Raw genomic sequence first — 22,730 nt, forward strand, 5'->3', positions numbered from 1 at the left:
TGTGATAAGTGCCTCCCGTGCACTAAATGAGAGGCCAAACCTCCCATGGATTCTGGGTGCCACTCCACAAAAATTCTACCTCTCAGACATGTTTCGCCAGCTCACTAAACCCTGAGAACTCTTTTCTCTGTATATTTTTGTTCCTTCTGCTATTTCAATGCCTATCTCTATATCCATCTATCATAGATGATTGGATTCACCCTACTTCCAGCCCCAGGCCTCCACTCCAATGTCTTTTGTAGTTATCCATGCACGTTGCTGAAAGGTGAATAGTTTATACTTGAGGATTCACCTAAGATAATGAGCAGATACATTTTGAGTTTTCCTGAAAGAAGTTTAAAATGCATTTTCCTGGCTTTTCTAATTATAGGTCACAATAGTAACTAACATGTAGTTTGGTTAAGCGGTCCTATTCTGAGAGCACAATTTTCTCTAGGTTTTTCATATATATTGACATAAAGCTTTCGAGAGGAATGTGTAGAAAGATAATTGTGGTAGTGCAGACTAGAGATCAATTATTTATATTACTTTGGGCAGAAGCAGGTCAGATGTGAATTAGACTCATTATTTTTCCTTATTCCCTCAGGCCCCCACCAGTAAGTAGCCATCGATTCTTTCTCAGTATGTGTGACTTCCCCTAAATGCTGCGTACACATTTTTAAGTCACAAGTGCTTCATTTAGTTATTTGCTCAACTATTACCTTAAGTAAATCCAGTGTATGAAAAAAAAATATATCTACAAAACAAGTAAATCAAAGAATGCTTATCCCAAGACTGTCTGAACTGCGATCCATTAGAGAATTAAGCCCTAATACTCCAAAGCATTCATCGTATGTAATGAATTCACTTCTCTCTTATGCATCTAAAGTGGTCCGAGTTCTAAAACAGCCTTAGAATAAGTGAGAAAGTCACTGCTTTCATTATTTTCTTATATTCTGGTTCAGATTAGGAGAAATCCTGACTGAGAAAGTTTTACATTAAAATGCAGAGAAAGGCCTAGTCGCTAAGATATATGAATCAAGCAGAGCATATGTAGGAAAAATAACACAGAGAGTAAGATACTAAATAAAAATGTTTCAAAAAAAATGTTCCAAGATTTAGTGCCAAGAATGTAATAGGAGCAAAGTGTAGAAAGGTCCCCATTAAAAGAGACAGCTTCTGCTCAACTATAAACTATTGCTAGTATGTGGGAAGGTTACTACAATATAATCAGGTCTGCTTTTCTTTTTGAAGAGAACTTTGAAATCTCAGATGTTTTATGTGAAATTTCATGATTTTGAATCTTTGCAACTCATTTTTAGACTTTTAATGTATTAAACAGGAAAACACTTATTGGGATATACCACCTCCAGGCAGCCAGTGGGTGAAGATCTCTGCATTATAAAACTTCTCTGAACAGTAAGCTCCCAAGAAAAAAGCTCTCATATAAAAATATTATCTGTTACAAAATTTTTTATTTAAACAGTTCTAATTGGAAGAGATAAGCATAAGAGCATTTTGTAGACAGTATTGCTTACCCAATATGCATAGTTATTGAATCTTATCACTTGCTGAGTTATGACCAAACTGTCCTTAATATGGCCTGAGAATTAGACCTTCCATTTTGCTTGTTTTTTTTTGTTTGTTTGTTTTGTTTTGTTTTCTTGGGTTGGTTTTCTTTCTTTCTTTCTTTCTTTCTTTCTTTCTTTCTTTCTTTCTTTCTTTCTTTCTTTCTTTCTTTCTTTCTTTCTTTTCTTTCTTTCTTCTCTTTCTTTCTTTCTTTCTTTCTTTCTTTTTCTATCAAAATTGAGGTGGATAGATATAACATGGAACTAGTAATCAAATGTAACAAACCTTCTAAATTATAAATTATCCTAATAGGAGATACAGAATTCCTGAACTCTCAATGATGTGGTATTAATCGGTACATATAAAACATCATATTCTATAAAATTTTCAGAAAGAGCAACATTACAAAATCACAAAATTTTACATTTTCTCTTCATAACTTTGTCTAAGAATTTCCTATAGCAAATTCTTACTTGGTATGCTTATTTATCCGGATGAAGAGTCTGTGTTTTGCTTTTTTATTTTTATCTTTTATAAAGCTTATTATTCAACTGTTCTATGAGCTAACTGTTCTATTGAATGACTTCCTGCTACGGTTCTATCTACAAACAATCTTATAATGAAAGATTTCCACTTGAATGTTTAACCTTATCTCTTGAGAGCCTCTCGCCCCCCACCCCACCACTTAGTGCTCCAACCAAATGGAACAGCCTGACAGTCTCTGAAGCACCGTTCTTTGTATGCCTCTGACTTTGTACACGCTGTGCTCTGTTTGAGATGGTCTATCTTTTGTCTGCCTAACTCCCTACTCATCCCTGCAAACATAGCCGAGAAGTTTCCTCCTCCAAGAAGCTGTCATTCTTTCTCCCAACCCTCTTGCCTCTATGACAATAACACCTCCAGAAGTTTACCCAAGGAGGAGACATACACTTTCAATGCTATTGTTAGTGAACTGTTCAACATTGCAATTTATTTAAAGTCCAATTTCCCCCTAAGATGATGAGCTCCTTGTCTGGTTTGGGGCTGTATTTTATTCATGTCTCTGTTCCCACACTCTCACATCCAGCCTGCTCTGCTGGTAGTTGGTCAAGTAAGTCTACACGAATTAAGTGCTGAACATTTCTTCATAGATGCCTTCAACTGCTATGTTATTTTTAATAAGAGATATATTCATTTAACGTCTTTAAAAATCATAAAAAATAATGTAGAAAATTTAAAATCCTGAACATTACCACCACAACAGCCTATGCTATTTTTGCAGTTTTTGTTTACTGAGAAATAGTCACAGTGACAGAAGTGCATTAGGGTAAGTGGATTTGCAGAAGTATGAATAACCACGAAATGCTCGCAGCCATTCACTGGAAGTGTCAGTGTTCGTAATACTGATCCTTAGAGCATTTTTTATCCAATTTCATAGCCTAATCTTAGTGAGGATGGGCTCTAGACTCAGGGTGTCTCAACTTCCTAAATCTTGGGGAGTGGAAAATGGGTGAAGGTGGCTGTAGTCCTCTTTTCCAAGGTGAAGAGTCAGTGGTCTTACACCACATCTTTTTGGTTTTTGTTTTGTTTGCCTTTTTGTTTTCTTGAGCAAGAGAATGTGTACATCTCAAAGGCTCGGGAGGCTGACAATTGCAGGCACTGCCCAGCAGGAGAAGACCAGGGAGCCAGGTGGGGCTGTGAGGCAGAGGCTGGTGGACCTCAAGAGGCCTTGGGAAGCCTCTCTCTTTACCACTCCCTGTGGTGGCCCAGGGAAAAGATGGAAGCAGAAATAGGGGGAGAAAGGGTGAGGTTAAGGCTGTTACAGCTTCTAGTACCATATTACAAAGACAAGGAACAGATTCAGAGTGGGGACTTTAGAGAATCTTCATTCCCGTTCATATATTCTCTCCCTCTCTGTCTGTTGAGTGGGGACTGTCAGTGGGCAACCTGTGTTTAAAACAGAGGTCCTGTGTGGGCTGCTTTTTCTCAGAAACCTATTTCCCCACGGTGAAGTTTAAGTGGGATTGGATTTTTCGTGACTTCCTCTTGAGGAGTTTACACAAATGCAATAGAAGAGTCTCATAAATGTCCATAAAGCTCCTACTGACACCTCTGTCACTTTTATTTTATTTATTTATTTATTTATTTATTTATTTATTTATTTATTTATTATTTATTTTTTGGGGGGGGGATGAGACAGTTTAATCTCATTTTATCTTCATAACAAGACTGTGAGGTAGGTGGGGCAGGTATCATGAAACCATCTGGGAGGTTAAGTAGGAAGCCATGGCTCAGAAAAGTTAAGGGATTTTTGTCAAGGTCATAAAGCTAGTAGGAGTCTCTGGTTTTGGCTCTAATGTGTAAAGGGACCAAAGCGGCGGAGGACAGATCTTGAAGGTTACTCTGCTCTTCTCCACGTTGTCCCTGACCTTCCGTTCCGGTTCGGTCTTCAGGAGCTCTGCTCCACAGGCAAGCTCTCTGCAGAGGCACCCAAGGTGGAACCCTCCTGCCCTGTCCTGGGGCTACCCATAAAGGTATGAGGAGGAAGCAAGACTCCAGATCAGCCCACTGAGGAATGAAGGCCGGTTCCATCCTTCCGCAGTTACCTCACCAGTTACGTCACCCAGAGAACCAACCCCCTTAGCGCATGATTCAGAAGACAGGGATGGATCCAGCCAGTTCTCAACAGTGACACACTCACAGATACACGTATCATTTTGCATAGATCCACGCCTGTGACACGCCATGCCCCAGTAGGACATCGTGCCAAACCTGCTCCAAGGACTCCAGATAAATAAGTTAGTTCACATTGTCTAGGACCTTGTTTCCTGCGAGATCCTGAACCAGGGTGATCCTGAACCAGGGTGGTCAACCGCCACCCCCCCCCCCCCCACCCAGTGGGCAGTGGGCTAATTGGCTCCCGTGTGTCCCCGTGCTCCCTGCATCTAGCTGTACACTGAACACAAAACCTCCTCCCCCAGCCCCAGCATGGAGAGGACACCTCAGCTGGGGACAGATTAGGGACACCTGCCAGGTGGATGCTTCCTCTCTTAGGGTGGGGAGTGGGGTTGCAAGGGGGGGGGGTGGCTTCTTGCAAGCGCCTTTGCTAACCACACACCTGTAGACACGCTCAGGAGCACTCCCACACTCGCCCTCCCGCTGAGTCAAGGGGGTGCGCAGCTTCGGTTTTGCAGGAGGGAGGCCTGACTTGCAGCGATGGGCTTGCCGCGATGGCATGCGGTGTGCGTGCACACGAGTGTGAGAAAGGCAGCGAGGGGAGGGGAGAGCGAGATGGATTAGGAGAGGAGCAGGAGCAGAGGAGGGGGAGGGGACAGAGGGAGCGAGCTTCGTGGCCACCTGCGCAGGTGGCCCTGCAGCCCCCCCTTTCCCCCCCTCCTCCCGAGCCTGATGGCTGGCTGGCTCTTCCTGGTCGCCCAGCTCGGAAGTGGGAAGGACCAGTGACATCCTCCAGCCCGATGGCAGGCGCACCTGCAGCCCCACCCCCCACCCCCGTGTGCACAGGGCGGCTCATCTCAAAAGAACGCTTGGTGAGGGCAGCCGGGGGGCTCAGCGGTTGAGCACCTGCCTTCGGCCCGGGCGTGACCTGGAGACCCGGGATGAGTCCCACGTCGGGCTCCCTGCGTGGGGTCTGCTTCTCCCTCTGCCTGTGTCTCTGCCTCTCTCTGTGTTGGAAGGGAAAGGAGAAAGGGAGAAGGGGAGAAAGGGAGAAAGGGAGAAGAAAAGAAAGAAGAAAGAAAGAAGGAAAGAAAGAAAGAAAAGAAAAGAAAGAAGAAAGAAAGAAAGAAAGAAAGAAAGAAAGAAAGAAAGAAAGAAAAGAAAAGAAAGAAAAGAAAAGAAAAGAAAAGAAAAGAAAGAAAGAAAGAAAGAAAGAAAGAAAGAAAGAAAGAAAGAAAGAAAGAGAAATACTTGGTAGTGGAAAGGGGGCCAGGAGCACCTCGTGGGGTGCGGGGGTGCACAGCACGCGCCCCCAGGTCTCAGTGCGAGCTTGGCTGCGGCGGATCCTCCACACCGTGCTGCAGACGTGCCCTAGACTTGGTGCGGGAGCCCAGGTTCCACACTGCACTAACCTTTCACAGATTCCCTGCCCCTCCCCCCTGCGGGGCTCTATCTCCCCCACCTCCCTATTAAGAGAAGCTGGGGGAGCCGGGGCCTCCAGGACTTTCCCCGGTACCCGAGGTGCACTCCTTTGGGAAGGTGCGAGAAGTCAGCTCCCGATTTTTATTTTATTTATTTTATTTTATTATTTTATTTATTTTATTTATTTTTTATTTTATTAATTTTATTATTTTATTTTATTATTTAATTTTAATTTTATTTAATTTTATTGATTTTAATATATTTATTCATGAGAGACACAGAGAGACAGAGAGGCAGAGACAGAGGCAGAGGGAGAAGCAGGCTCCATGCACCGGGAGCCTGATGTGGGACTCGATCTCGGGACCCCGGGGTCACGCCCTGGGCCAAAGGCAGGTGCATAACCGCCGAGCCCCGCCCCCTCTCCGTGGGCGTTGCCTGATCTTTTTGTAAGACAAAAGAAATAGTGAGAATGGAGGGACAAAGGTACAAACGCCTCAGGAGACCACTGAGGAGATGACCGGGAAGCGGAGCCGTAAACCTAACGGAGGAGGATCGAGGATGAGGACAGTGGAGCTGCGGGTCCGCAACGCACCTTATATATATTATATATAATATAATACATTATATATATAATACATTAGATATATAATTTATATATAAATGTATTTGTCCTAATGTAAGTTCTTTATTCTTCAGACTTTATGTTACTCATCTGCTAATCTTTGAAATATGTAGAATAAGTTACAATTATAACTTATCTTAAACATTAATCAAAATAAACTCTGTGTTACGCTACTTAAATTTCTTGTTACCCCCTTGAAGCTAGTATTTTTTTGTGTGTGTTCCATTTCAGAATGATGACGTCTGTTTGAACTGACGTCTCTTTAAGAGTTCTTCAAGCTTTATTACTTGCTAGAAGTTTGCAAAATCAGTTCCTCTTTGGTTTTGGACATACAGTGAGTTTCTTTAATAATATATAGTGAATTTCACATTATATCATGGATATCTTGTGCTAGACCAACATATTAAACAGTGATTTATATTTTAAGCATACACATTTTAATAAAAGCTTGAGTTAATGATGCTCAGCAAATAATGGAAATCTATAACCATAGCCATTATATGTTTGGTGTGTCCAGGGATCCACCTGTAAGTTTTGAGCACACTGCCTTCACAACGAGAGTAAAATATTCAATAAAGTACTATATTTAGCATCTTATTTTTTTCTGTATTTTATTGTCTCTTAGAATTTAAAATCATACATGCTATTTGTTTTAAATTAAAAGATATGCTTTCTAATGGGATTTTTTAAAACATATTGGCTATATAGAAAGCTGAATTGAAGTTAAAGTAAAACTAGTAACAGGTTGTACTTGCAAAGCTTTTAAATTTGTCTTTTTCTTTTAAAAGATTATATTTATTTATTCATGCAAGACACACAGAGAGGCAGAGACACAGGCAGAGGGAGAAGGAGGCTCCCTGTGGGGAGCCTGATGTGGGACTCGATCCAGGACCCCAGGATCACGCCCTGAGCTGAAGGCAGACGTTAAACTGCTGAACCCCCCCAGACATCCTGTAAGTTTGTCTTTTTATGGAAACATGATCTGCTAATTGCATATGTAAAAGCTGCCAGGCTTTTACACTGATGAAGTATTTACTGACTATCGCCTATGCACCGACCTCTCCGACAAAATCCCTCCTCTTAAAGGGAGAGATTGGAAAATAAAAAGCAAATGAACTTAGGTAGTAGTCCCTCGACAACTTCTTGGCCCCAATCCTGACCGTCCCATCACTCTTCCTTTTCAAAGTGACTATTCATTTGGCTTCTGTGACTGATCCTTCTCTCCAGTATTTCTTTTCATGAGCTCTATTTCCTCCTTAAATATTGACATTCTCCAACATATCATTTATCACCTTCTGACATCTAGGGGATGCGCTTACTTTCCTCAAGAGAATTTTCTAGAATTTTGCCCACTAAAGAAAAAAACAAAAAACAAAAAAACAAAAACCAAAAACGAAAAACTAAGTCCTTTGCATTTAGCACAGGTTCTTTGTGAATGAATGAATTCCCCAGGCTTCTAAGCTCTCTGTATACTCATGACTTGGCTGATCTTACTTAGTCTCAAAGTTTTCTCAAAGTTTTTAGGTACTAATGACTATTAAAGTCTGCAGCTTCAGGCCAGATTTCTTCTGTAAATTTGAAGTTCCTAATATTTTTAAAATTAAATACATTTTTTTTCTGTAAATGGTTCTAATCTGTTTCGGGTTTTCTAAAAATCCCAATTAGGTATTTGGTAGCATCCCTACCCTTCCAACCAGCCCTCATCATGTTGTTCAGACACCAAACCCTGATGGTCCTATACCCAACCTGGTTCTCAGATCTCTTCTCCATAATCTTTAGTTCTATCATTGTCTATTCTCTGGGCCATGGTCCCTGAGCTTCTTGCCTGTAATCCTCTACAACGCCTTTGAATATTTGTTTAAACCATATTTGACTCCTTTCCTACCTACCCCCCTCGCTGTTCTTTACCTCAGACATCTTGAGTGTTTCTCTACACAGGATGCAGCATCACCCTGATGCTTTATCCAAAGTTCCACTTCCCTTCTTTTACTCATTCTTTAGGACTCAGGTCAGGCATTATTTCCTTGTCACTTCCCTAAACATTGGCTTGTTGTTAAGAGTCGCTCCTCAGTGCTTCCAGACGTGCTTTGCAAATATCTGTCACATTCATCTCTATTCCTGGACAATGAATTCCTTGAGGCTATAAAATACCACCGTTGTCCTCTTATCAAAATAGTGCCTAACACCTGGACTATATGCTTTGGTCAAATAAATAATAAATGAGGGAATAAAGAAATAGTTTTGCTTGGATTTACGTGATGAAGGATACAACTCCTTATTAAGAGGCAACATGGAAAAACACTGGGTCTGGCAGGAAATTGTATTGTTCCATTATTAAAAAGAACAAAAGAAAGAAAAGAAAAAAAGGACAAAGAAGTAGGAAGAAAGGAAAAAAGGAAAAAGAAGGGAGGGGAAAGAGAGAAAAAGAGAGAGAGAGAGAGAGAGAGAGAGAGAGAGAAAAGAAGACTGTATGAAGACTTGGATCTGTAATTTAATATTTCTGGTCCTCAGTTGCTCTCATTGGTATAAAATAAGAGGTTGAACCCCATTATCTTATTTGCCCCTTATCGGCTTAAAATCATAAGTTAATAAGAAATGAAAATTTGCCTAGCTTTTCAGTCCATTTTCTATTTTTTTTCTTAACATTGTCCCTTCAGTGTTTTGGTTGGAGATTTTGAATTCCACGGGATACATTCTAAATCATAGTCAAATGAAAAAACAGAAAAGCTATTTCAAAATCAACAAGTGATATCTTAAAAGATTCTATTTCTGAAATTATCCATATCATGATTTACAATTTGTTACTTTGAATAATCGACTGGAACATTCTTCTTCTTCTTCTATTTCCAGAACATTCATTTTAAAACTATGCTTTTTGTTGCCGCTGGTTTTTTGTTGTTTTGAAAAGAAATAGTTCATACGTGGCCTCAGACAGCTGCCAGAATCAAAATTCAATGCCACCTTTAGAAGAAAAGGCACATTTCCAGGGGCTCCGTAGGTACTGCAGGTCAGGCTAAGAAAGTCTAGTAGTGGGTGATGTGCCAGCTTTAGATTTGGAGTGGGGTCTATTTGGAGGCTGTTTTAAGGCCACCTTTTCCTGGCAGGGTCTCTCTCCTCTCTCATGCATTTATTTTGTGATGAGTTAAGAAAACATGCCAAGCAGAGACCACAACATCAGGCCGGAAGGCTTGGGTTTATTACCCTCACCCTGCCCGTGAGTAATGTCTCACGGTGATGAGTAGACCAACTTTTGCCATAAAATGTGACAAGTATTGGAATAGTAACCTGTATAAAGTTGGAGTTCATAAAAAGGAGCATCCTCTCTTACTTATTCTTTCTCATTCTTTTTCTCTGTAGCATTTAAACAGGCTGGAAATCTCCTGAAGTACCTTCACAGGCACCCATTAATCAAATTATTACAAGTTTCATTATGAACTCTCTTGATGGAGGTCATAAGGTCTAAAGATCATGTTAAGCGAGGATTTTATTATCTAAACAGAAGGAGGGCCGAGACTGAGTGTTGTTCAAAGCTGCATCCTCACACAGACCCCGTCTACAGCATCATAAGAGCCTCCCTCTCTGCATCCTCTATTGCTAACTCTTATTTTTCTTAACACTGACGTTACAATCTTTGTTTTTCCAATGTATTTCTCCCTCCTTAGAAGCCAAGTCCCCAAGAGAAGGATTTGTTTTATCTCATTCGTCAGGTCAATAGTCATTAAATGAGTAAATAAGAGAATGACTGCTAAAATATAATGATGCTTCTGAACTGTTCCCTAGAAATTACAGATAGGTTGTTTTTATTTCATCCGTTACCTTTGCAGGAGAAGGGGGACAGTTGGCAATAACTTATAATGCTAATTGCAATTACTTGCAAGTATACTATTGTCCTTTCTATGGTGGACACAGAATTCAATGCTTTTCTACTGCTTTGTGGGTTTTATAAAAGTCAGTTCCAAAAGCAACACAAAGATAACTTGTCTTTATGATGTTAACTCAGAGGAAGGACAGAGTGCATGTAGTTATGGATGGTCTTCTCGAACTCTCCAGTAGAGCTTTGCAGTGCCTACTTTCCTCCATGCCCTCTGCGGCCCATAAAGCAGCCCCAGACCACACCCATCAGCATAGACACTCTTTCCTTCATACCCTACATGCAATTAACGTTCAGTAATCCGTTTGGTGGTTACCCATGTGCTTCTCTATAACATCGGTTTTGTTATAGTTGTAAAATGTTATTTAACTTTTTATGTTATTTTCCTCAATTACGTTTTAAACTCTTTGAAAGCGGTACCTATTTCCTACCCTTACTCAGCACAGTCCATATAATAGGCACTTAATAAATGTTTATCTTATCTGATACACCATGGCGGGCAACATTTATTATCTAAATCATTGATTCGATCTCAATTATGACTTTGCCTTTAAATGTAGATTAAAGTGCATATCAGTTTTACTCAGATGCCATTCCTTTCAATACAGTTAAGTAGTAAAGAGAACTCATTAGAATTTTATTATACCTTCATTACAAGTGAAAGATCTTTTCTTAATTTAATTTAAGAGCTCTGTAACAAATGCTCTTCAAATTACCAAAACTTCTTGGTAGATAATGTGTTACTATTACCACTAAAAGAACCTGAGGGAAATAGATCCTACAATATAAGGGAATGTAATAAATATGATATATAAGAATTATATAATAAAACAGCATTCCTTTTCCCATATAAAGGCAACAAATATTTCTATATAAGTAAATACATATTAGATGAAATCTACTCAATTATTTCAAATATCTTTATGACCAACATAAATATGTGTGGAGATTAGGGGAATTATATTTGTGTATGTACACTATATGCATATAGATAAGTAGATGATACATATATGTTTTTATTGTGTATAAACATACAAACATATACTTTTAAATTATATATGTAATTCTATAATTATACACTATAAATTTCAGTAGCCTGGGTATTGATCTGCCTACCTATTGGAATCTGAGAAGCAGTTCATTTTTTCATATTGCCTCACCTAAAGAAATTCAGCAATTGCAATGATTTCCTAAGAATATTTTACCAATTTGTCAGGAAAAAAAAACAAACAAACATAGTAATGGTAGTGATGGAGTCATAATAAACTTTATCAACTAGCATCATATATACGTAGTTTTGGTCTTAGGAATACAATGAATTGGGGATCCCTGGGTGGCGCGGTGGTTTGGCGCCTGCCTTTGGCCCAGGGCGCGATCCTGGAGACCCGGGATCGGATCCCACGTCGGGCTCCCGGTGCATGGAGCCTGCTTTTCCCTCTGCCTGTGTCTCTGCCTCTCTCTCTCTCTCTGTGACTATCATGGACAAATGGAAATTAAAAAAAGATAAAAAGGAGAAACCTAATCTTGATAGAACAAATAGGAAGGAATTTCAAATTAAGGTTATAAATGAAAAGTCACTTATTATAAATTTATAAAAAAAAAAAAAAAGGAATACAATGAATTAATTCAATACTATAACAAACTAATACGAGTATGACAAAAGACATAAGGAATTTGATTTTAGACATAAAAAGACATAAGATTTTAATATCTTAGAAACCAAGACTTATAATGCAGGTTTCCGTAAATGTCTTTGTTTTAGAATGACTTTGGGAAATTAGATTCTTGTGTTAGTTAAGCGGAAATAAATTCTATAACTAATCTTGAAGCCTATTATAGAATCAGAGACATCTTGCTGGGTACTCTTCCTCTGAGGGCTAGATTAACAACTTGAATTCTTTGCTATATGAAACTTGGATCAATACATATTGTCACATAACAGATCACAAGAGGAGAATGACAAAAACATGAGTCATAAGGGAAAGGGTTAGTAGCCTAGCTGCAAAGGAACACATGAGCACACTGCTACCAAAGATACTTCTGTACTTAGTTGAGAAATGGACAAGGCTTTTCTTTTTCCCTTGTGGCAGGTGGATAAGGCTTAGACCAGTGCCCCCAATCAGTTACCAGTGGGGGTCCGCCAAGCAGCTCCTCAGGAGGCTGCACGAGTACGTGCCTGTTCCACACCTGCTGGCCCTCAGAAAGGACAAGGAGAGCAGCAGCACTGAATACACCGTGCCTACATAACAAGTCGGGGCAAGGATGTCAAACTGTCACTGAGCAGACAGGTCATGTGCCCTCCTTGGGGAAGTCAGGGAAAGGTACTGATAGAAGCACAGAGCTCTATGGACAATATTTTTTACACGATGAAACAAGAATGCAGAGAAGATCATAAATACACCTTGCACTCTACTATCTCTTACACTCACTCTCACCTACCCCCTCGTTGGCCGGTTTACCGTGGCACATGGTGGCTATCTCAACCCTGACTCCCCACCAGCAATTTGATTTTTTTGGCTCTATCATTTCAAGTGCTTGTTTCTAACTCGTGTGTTACATCTGTTGTGTGGTTGGACACTCATTTGTTTTCTTCAGTCTACCTGTATTTCTCTTTTCATCCCATTCTGTTGGTTTAACATCTTATCTCTTTGCTCATGTCTTATTCAAGTTAGGATCTTATTAAATGCTTTGCTAGTGAGGGGGAATTGGGGTATTTTTTCTGGTGTTTCCATTGGCTTCTTCTAAGCCCAGTCTCTTGCCTCTTTTTTGTCAAGTTTCTTTCCTCTCTCATTTGCCTCTTCCTTACACTAACGTGATGGTGGCATAGATGTTAGACCACTTCTCTCCATCTGTCTCACACTCAGGGATTACAGTCACCTGGGGTGGGGGGAGGATTTATTCATTTTATAATTTGACTCCCTTGTCATCTCTTCCATTCCTTCAGTGAAAATGTATCAAGTGCTGGCTGTATCCCTGGAAGTGTTCTAGGCACAAGCGATGTGGGATATATTGGGTAACTAGAGAAGGACCTTTTTTATTACGTGTCATTTGAGCAGGGACCAGAAGAACAAGAATGACTGTTCATTTGACAATCTTGAGAAGAAAAGCAAGGGCTTAGTGCTGGCCAAGGGGGTGAATGGAAATTTTTTTTTTTTTTTTTTTGGTGGGGGGGAAGGGAGACAGAAACAGAACTGGGCCATAATGAATAAAAGGGGCTGGAAAATTAGATGCTAGGTTGTGCACGTTTTTATGCACCAGTGTATGAATCTGCTGCCATAATAAAATACCATAGACTGAGTGGCTTAAACCACAGAAATTTAGGAGGCCAGATAGATTCTGGAGGCTCGAAATCCAAGTTCAAGGCGTTGGCAGGTTTGGTTTTTCCTGAGGCCTCTCTCCTCAGCTTGGAGGTGGCCTTTTCTCTGTGTACACATTCCCCCCACCCACCTGACCTGTTACAAAGACACTTGTCCTATTATATTAGGGCCCACCCTGAAGATATCATCTTCATCTTAATTACTTCTTTAAGGACTTTATCTCCAAATATAACTGCATTCTATTTTTTTTTTAATTTTTTATTTATTTATGATAGTCACAGAGAGAGAGAGAGAGGCAGAGACACAGGCGGAGGGAGAAGCAGGCTCCATGCACCGGGAGCCTGATGTGGGATTCGATCCTGGGTCTCCAGGATCGCGCCCTGGGCCAAAGGCAGGCGCCAAACCGCTGCGCCACCCAGGGATCCAATATAACTGCATTCTAATGCACTGGGGGTTAGGGCTTCAACACACAAATTTTGGAGGGTCACAATTCAGTCCACAACCACCAGGATTCATGAGTTGGATTTAATTCTCTTATGGGAGCCCATGATAGGATTTCATCTGGGGTGAGTGGCTTCTTATATGTGATTTGTTCATCCTCTGAGTTGGAGTTCAGAGGCCTTATTTTATGTTGCTTTTCTGATATGTCAGGTGTGGGCATAAGGCCAGAGATACTTCAACAGGGAGCGTGCAGCCATTAATCGGAGAAACTGGAGTTCGAATCTCTCTTTTGAGCTTGTTTTAGAGAGAATCTCTGGAGTTCCCACCACGAAATCTAAAATATATTTTAGTCCCATGGTTTGGGAATTCTGTAACTTAGCTCAGAAGCCCAAAGCTCTTGATGGTTCAGTCTAATTCATCAGCTGGTCTCTCCTGAGAAGCTGATATCACTCCCCTATTCGGCAGAGGGAAAAATAAGAAGACTTTCTTTGGAGTAGTGGGTGAAGGACGAGTGACTTTAGGCTCTCAGGCAGGAGAACCCCTCATCCCCAGCACTCTGCTCCCTTACAGTCACGTAGTTTCCATGCTCCCTGTTTATTGCTTAGAATAATGATCCAGACAGAGCCATGATGATTAGTCTCCCTCCACTTTTCTTCCAGTTTGAAGAGACAATACAGATGCATACTGTCTCCTGGAACTTTTTCCTGCTTCAAATGACATCCCATGGTGATGACTTCCCTTCATAATTTTTTGTTTTGGTTGCAGTCTCCACCTCGCAATGCGCCCCATTCTGCCCTTGTGAATGCCAGTGAATGTTCTCAGGATTTTTTTAAACATATTTCCTGATGTCTGTTTTTTTTTTTTTTTTTTTTCCTGACTGAATCAGTACCCAAACAGGTCAGAATTTTCACATGATTACTTTTGCACCACAACTCTTTAAATTTTATAGCAAAATGTTGCATCTTTCTCCTTGATGGGTTGGTGGGAAAAAAAAAAGACTGGTGTGTGTACTTATTATTAGATTATTATTTTGTTCAGTATCAACAGAAACAATATCAGTGATCTGGGGTAAGTCTACCGTAGAGTCTAAGAATATTGTACACTACGGATTCCTGCGGTGGCTTCATGGTTGGTTTTGTATTTGATTCACTTACACTTACAGGGCAGCCCCTTCCTCTCTTTACTGTTAGATTGGCTTCCGTCAGTATTTTTTAATTAAACGATGTTCCTGCCACTGGATTTGTGTTTTTTAATCAAGAAAACGAAGCCAAGCAATTAGTTGCTTGAAATTATGAACAAACTAAACCACACAGTTCTCAGCAGACATTGATCCTATTCTGACTCTTTTACATTCTAAATGAAGAAGAAGGGAACTCATAAAAGGCTGCTGTGAACAGAGCGGGCGGAGATAACACAGGCTCAGACACACTAAAGCTAATTACCTACAGTAAGTGATTTGAAGCAAGGTCAGTAAGAGACTGGGGAGTAAGCATATTAAAGCCCCTATCATAGAAGACATGAAATGAGACAAAAGAAATGAGGGATGGAAATGTAATGCATGGAAGGAAAGCCACACAAGAGATTAAGGAAATTCTACTGCTCCTGTGTTTTATTCTAGTTAAAGTGAATGACCTTCATTGGCGATGATTTTGAATCTGGCACTTGTAAGAGAGCTCACACTTGTCCAGGGCTCAATGGCATACAGGTTCACTCCTTTTGGTCTTCCCATCCCGCCTTCTTTCCTTATCCCTTCACGTGGTACATGTGTTTGGACACACAGCAAAAAATTACAGGCAGGTGACAATTCAAAGAGCATAGATACTAGGGGCGAGGCTTCTCTAGATAAAAGCAGAATTTTTCCAACGTCATCATAATCCTCCTCATCAGTTACAAAACTACTGTGTTATACATAAGGAATTCTTCAGTTGAAGAAAGGGTGTACTATCAAACCACATTTTTCCAACTTTCACTGAACTGCTAGTTCCAGAAAGTCTGGCCTTCCGTTGGCTGAATATCTCCATATTGGTGGAAAGTCATTTTTTTGGTGACTCATTCATACTTACAAATGTGGATAATATGCTTTATTATTCCCTGTGATAAGGCTGCAATGGGCCACATGGGTGGGGGGAGAAATAGAGCAGAAGTCAGGCAGCAATGTGGATCTCTGGACTTTCTCTCTAGCGACAAAGATTGTGCTAGAATCCACAAGATTTTAATGAATAGGTACTTGGCTAATAAAGTGGGATGGAGGAAGGAAGAAAATCTTACAATCTTCTTTATATTGCTAAAGGTAAGAAGAAAAGAGAGACTAGGAAATTAGTCCAGCAGATAAGAAAGCATCATCGTTTTCTGGAGATTATATTCCTGTCGCATAGTTTTTTGTTTGTTTGTTTGTTTTTAAATCTGTCATGCCGTGATCTGATTCAGTCATTTTAGCAAAATTATGAATCTTAAAGATATATGAGTCCTGGCATATTTCATATTTTAAGAACTATAATAGCACAGATATGATTTCCAATCTTTGCAGATTCTAAAAGCTGTGAGGTACAATGTTAGATACGGTCTATGTCCTGAAGGACAGGAAGCAGGATCAGGCTAGCTGATGAAAGAGACTTCAGGCTAAGCATCCAGACACATTTCTTAAATGACCCCACAGACCTGGGCAGTGAAGGAAGCTACCGCTCCTGTGATAAAGCAGATGTTGGCTGGCGGTGCCTTAATTCATACCAGGAAAAGGGCATCTCATGTGCTTGCTGCTCTCCCCACTTCCCTCATGTCTAAATTCTAGTTTTCTAGGAATGCATCTGGTTGGGGAACTTAAACCATATTCCAAACTCCCAATGTACAGGAGTTTGGGAAATGTAACGTGTAGATTCCTAGACTGTGCGGTATAGGAGACACACCAAAGAAGTTAGAATATCTGATAAATGTGTCAATCAAGCATCGCTGTTTTATACTATCGGTTTTACATCAAGATCCCTTTAAATTCTTGGCACTCCGCAGGCTTCAAAGTGCCTTCCTAGTCATCGATGCATTTGCCGATCACAAGATAATAATGGCTCTAGGTCAGGTGTCTGATTCTCAATTGTTTTCATATTTAGCAAACTTCTATAGAAATACTTCTAAGGCATCTGTGCGCCTTTAATGATTACATCTCAGGTATTACATGATGTAAACCTACCCCAAGTTATTTAACAGTCACCCATGAGTGGACATTGAGTTCCCACCTGTCTTCTACTACGAACAATGCTGCGACAAATAGCTTTGCACACTTAGCCTTGTATGCTATTACTTTTCTCTCCTACCCTATCAAAGGGTACATCTAGTCATCTCTTAATAAGCATTTCACCTTCCTCCTTAGTAATATGCCCTTACATTTCAGTTGAGCACGTTTAGTTCTTATAGTTAAGAGTGCTAAGTGATTAATACAAGCATACTTTCTAGATAATGTCCTTAAACAAAGGTAATGAACCTTTTGATGCCTTTTCTCTTGCACACTAATTGAAGTGTAGATGTGGTGGCTGGAACTCAAACATTCACCCTGAGTCGTGAGATGGAAGCTGGGGGCTATGGGTGGCAGCTGTAGACAAGAACCTGCTGACCGTGGAGTATCCTGATCACATCATGCATTTAAGGCTTGTTTTATGTGAGTCAGAGGCGTATATTTTGTTCCATCGCTGGCACATTAGATTTTCTGTTAATTGCAGCCAAATGTATATATTTTCATTTTAATTGTCAAATTATGTTCCCAAAAGGCTGTAAATTTTGCATTTTCATCAACAGTGAATAAAAGCGTATTTTCCCCCAACATTTTCACGCTTTGACATTTTTTGCCAATTAACGGATGAAAAATATTTATGTTAATTTAGTTTGGATTCCCTCTCAACTGTATCTGAGCACGTTTTCCCACATATTTGGCCACTTGATCTGTTTTTCTGTGAATTAATTTCTGTATTGAGTTGTCTTTTTTTCTTAAAATGTGAGAACTTATCATAGGTTATTAGATAACCTTTTATCCCTTAGCTATCATATTGCTTACGTAAAAATTGCTAAAACACATTTAACAGGAACAGTAACTACAGGTAATTTTCTGAATTTTTTTGAAACTTTTTTTTTTTTTTTTTAGTGTTTCCTAATGTGGCCTTTTTTGGTAAATTATCTTTATTATATTAAAATAAGAATCTCCGGTGGCTATTTTTTTTTTAATAAGAAATGACAGGTCATTTTGTGAAATACTTTAAAAATTGTAAAAAGAAGAGCAAGATCAAATATTCTTATTCATGCCACTTCTAACGTTGATGTCCACACACCCCATCTGGAAATTATGGCAAATGTAGTGGTGGAGTAACTAGGGTGATGACAGAACCCAGCAGACAGGGCCCAGAGGAACGCGTGCATGACCAGTCTCCATTCTAACTAACTCCCACAGCAAAGCAATTTTCCTTTCAGTGGCATTTAGCTATGTACCTGGGTAAACTTAGAGAAGTAGAAGTTTTGGAATATGATGATTATAGTGGTTGTGCCACATGGAGTTGTTTTATCATTTACAAGAACATGAGAACCAACATTTGTTGTTTTCTAATAATCTAGGTAATGCCTATGATTTTAGTCCTGCCTCAAATGTTTAGAACGAAGTAAATGTTGCGCCGCTTGTGATTCTTCCAAATGTGGCACTCCTGACTGGGCTCAGGTCTAGAGGACCAACACTAACACTCAGGTGTCTAACACTGTATTAGCAGATTCACCTACACCAGGTATAAAATTCCTTATTATTTTCATTTCACGTTGCTTGGTGCCATAACCTCTAATTTTGAACCCCAGGAAGTCAATTAGCTTTTCTGCATCTCCATTTCCTCATCTGTAATCCCTACTTTGCACGTCGGGAAGAACAGATACATTAATGTATGTGGAGGTACTTAATTCACTTTCTGGCACATAATGGATTCTCCATGGATTTAAGATTATTTTTTTTTTATGTGACGCTATTGGGAATATGATCTGAGTTCATGTACAGATACATATGCCATATTCCCTAAACTAGGGGTTCTCAACCGAGGACAATTTTGCCCCCCACCCCTAGACCCCCAAGGGGACGCGTGGTAATGTGTGGAGGCGTTTTGATCATCCATACTGGGAGGGGAGGTACTACTGGCATTCGTTGAGTGAGGCCAGGAATGTCGCTAATCATACAATGCACAGGACAGCCCCCCACAGCAGAGAATTATCTAATTCAAAACGTCAACAGTGTCCTGCTCTAAAGGAACTTGCCATCCAGAATATCTAAGCAGGCTCCTGACTAGATTGGGAACAAAACTCAAAGCATGACCCAATCAGCTTGTTACATTCTGCCATTCTCTCCTTGACCATGGTTTCAGGGAGATGCTGAAATGTACTTTTTTTTTTTTTAATGTACTTTTTGCCTAGGCTACTGAGAGCCTTTCTACCAGGAGCTGGGAAATCTCACGACACCCCCGCCCCCCTGTTCAGCAAGAGGAGCATCAACCACAGAATATGAGGACCCAGCCTTGTCCAAATATTGATCTGTTTAAAGCAACCCAGCTCCAGTTGCATGATCATCTCCTCTCTCTACCACATGGCTTTCACTATCAACCAGGCTCTAACATTATCTGTACTGGACGGGGCTAAACTACTAAGAGGGCGCAGATTAGCCACAAGGCATGTAGCCGTCCTGTCATAAATACGCCACAGAAGAAAATGACTGACTGTTGGTGTTTGAGTGAGGAAGGAGGTGGATAGGGTATCTATTCCCGTGATTTGTGTGACAAGGGATGTAATTTTTATGATTTATTTAAGGCAGAAAATTTCAGATCCTTTTTAATAAAGTAGGATGTACATGGAAGAAAATGTATTTTTATGAGGGCACTTTGGGAGTACGTTGGCATTTCTTTTATTTTTCTGTCAGAGTTTTGGCGAGTTTCTCTTTGATGCTTCGGTAAATCAATAGTTGACTTATTCAATGCAGATGCTGCACACTCCATAAAAATCACAGAAATCTTCTATACGGTAATTATAATTGATTAATGTAAGCATAACTTCGATATCCTCAAAATCTGCATGTTTTAAGTGGTAATTTTTAAGTGTAAATATCTCTAAGCTTGTATATATCAAATAAATTGTAGGCTTTTGTATAGAAAAGGCAATTCATCTGCATATTCCATTCCATGGATTGCTGCAATATATAATCCCTGCATAAATCCATTTAAGTAGTGCCAAAAAAAACTTGTACAAACAAAATTAAAATATTATTGTGAAAACCTCAGTTTCTGCCTCTCCCAACAACTGCTTTTCATATGTGCTAAAATAATATGTGTTTGATAAAATGACAGTGGTCATAATGATGTATCATACCAGATATATTTGCTTGTCAAATTATCACCAGTTTAAGAATTAAAATTAGGTAGACTAAAAGTATTTGGTAGCCATGTGTCCAACTTCTCCACATCCCTTTTAACCTATGCTGTTAAGAAATGTGACAGTGTATAAAAAAGAGCCAACAAGTCATATCTGGCAAAGTTTCCAAAGACAGATTCTAACACTAAATACAACAGTCAGGCACACAGTATTGATCTACTAACTCAAGGCCTAAAAGAAGTTGGGCTTTATTGGTCTAATACCATAGAAAAAGGAGTGAGTGTAAACTCACTGACCATATTATTCACAATCAACCACTGTCCTGCCTCTATATCAGCAAACAAATAATTGTGATTATTAATAACCTCTAAAGGTTTTGCAAGTGTATGGTTGATCACTAGGAACATGTAATTCTAGAGAAACAAGTGTGAATTTATATTGGTGTTTCCTTATGCAGGCCTCTCGGCAGAAGTCTTAGCAGATATTTTGCTCTCCCCTCCAACTGCTAGGTGACATTGTCCGGCCTTTTGTGTCACCAGCAGTGAGATTTCATTACGCATTCACTCTGTGGGGAGCAATACAAGTCCCAGGAATTCAGAATTGGAGCTGGTTAGGCAAATTTGTGTCCTGGCCATCTATTCGAATTCTAGATCCCTCCTATGCACTCTCATCCAATCTATTCTCTTGGTTTTCATCACTACAAGTAAATGAGAGAAGAAATTGTTGCCCACTCTGGGCATTCTGTTGTCTGCCCTTTCTCTTTACTTATATCCATTCTTCTTCTGTTTCTCACCTACCACTGTCAATCTCTGTACAATTTGCTTTTTATCTTCCTCTCAATACACTCAGCCTCATTGTCTCAAGATAACCTCTACAATAAATGTAAAATGTTATAAAGCTTTACTGAAAATGAGTAGAGGGAGCTCACTCATTGATAACATAACCAGAAGGAAGAAGTTCTTTTGCTTTTAAGAAAAAGAAAGATCTCCCCCTGCCCTAGCAACAATGTGCTAACCACCAGTTGCTGCCTTGAGAAATACCCATAACTTTGAACTCTTGTTCTTTTCCAATGAACTTTTATTCAAAACAATCCTCTGCAATTTCCTCCTAAGCCCTAAAGCCGACCTTCCTTTTGTCTCTGCAGACTTGCCTATGGTTTTTCCATAGTTTGCTTGTCTCAAATTGCACTTCCTCTGCTATGCCCCAATAAACTCATTTGCTAATAAAATAAATGGTTCTTTTATTTTTATGATTGACACTTTCAGAGGGCTTAGTTTCAAGTAGGTTTTTTTGTTTTTGTTTTTTTACCTTGCAAGGAGAAAAATGCTAAAAATTCGACTACCAGCTTGAAATGGAAAGGAAGGATGGGAGGAAGAAAACAGCTATAGAGTAAACAATTATATCTGTTTGGGTTCTCTTTTCCTTAAACAAAGGAACTTAGAAATCCTAATAGTGGAAAGAAAGGAGGGTATATATGAAATTGAGGTCTGTAACTTCTTTCATGACTTCATCATTTCTTTGTTTTCTCATAAGAAGACATCTTACTTGCAATAGATATTTTTGGAATTAAAATTATAAACAAGAAAGAAGTGAGGGGCAGCCCGGGTGGCTCAGTGGTTTAGCACAGCCTTCAGCCCAGGGCATGATCCTGGAGACCCGGGATCGAGTCCCACGTCGGGCTCCCTGCAGGGAGCCTGCTTCTCCCTCTGCCTGTGTCTCTGCCTCTCTCTCTCTCTCTCTGTCTCTCATGAATAAATAAATAAAAATCTTAAAAAAGAAAGAAAAGAAAGAAAAGAAAAGAAAAAGAAAAGAAAAAGAAAAGAAAAAGAAAAGAAAAGAAAAGAAAAAAAGAAAGAAAAGAAAAGAAAAGAAAAGAAAAGAAAAGAAAAGAAAAGAAAAGAAAAGAAAAGAAAAGAAAAAAGAAAAGGCACCTGGATGGCTCAGTGTTAAGCATCTGCCTTTGGCTCAGGTCGTGATCCCAGGGCCCTGGAATCGAGTCCCACATCGGGCTCCCTGCACGGATCCTGCTTCTCCCTCTGCCTATGTCTCTGCCTCTCTCTCTGTGTCTCTCATGAATAAAAAAAATAAAATCTTAAGGAAAAAAAAGAAGTATTAGGAAATATAGCTTCAAATTAGGAGTATTAGGAAATATAGCTTCAAATTTTTTAATTTAATTATATTCTTTAACAAAAGAAGTTCTTTACTAAAATAAACTACTGTCCTTTATCAACAAAAAGATTCTTTAATGGAGTGTAATAACAGCAGATAAAAGGATTATGCTTACATATCATTCCTCCTACCCTCCAATTAAAGTAACATTAGTACAGAAAGTTTTATACAATTAAAACAAAAACACATATTTGATATGTGAGTCACATTTGTTTTCAATCCTAAACTCTCAGAAAACATATGTACTGAGTTATGTATAACTTGAGGGTTCAGAGAGCTTTTAGGTTCTGATAGTTTAATAACAGCTTGGAAA

This window comes from Vulpes lagopus, chromosome 4 (assembly GCF_018345385.1).
Source record: "Vulpes lagopus strain Blue_001 chromosome 4, ASM1834538v1, whole genome shotgun sequence".
Classification (NCBI taxonomy): Eukaryota; Metazoa; Chordata; class Mammalia; order Carnivora; family Canidae; genus Vulpes; species Vulpes lagopus.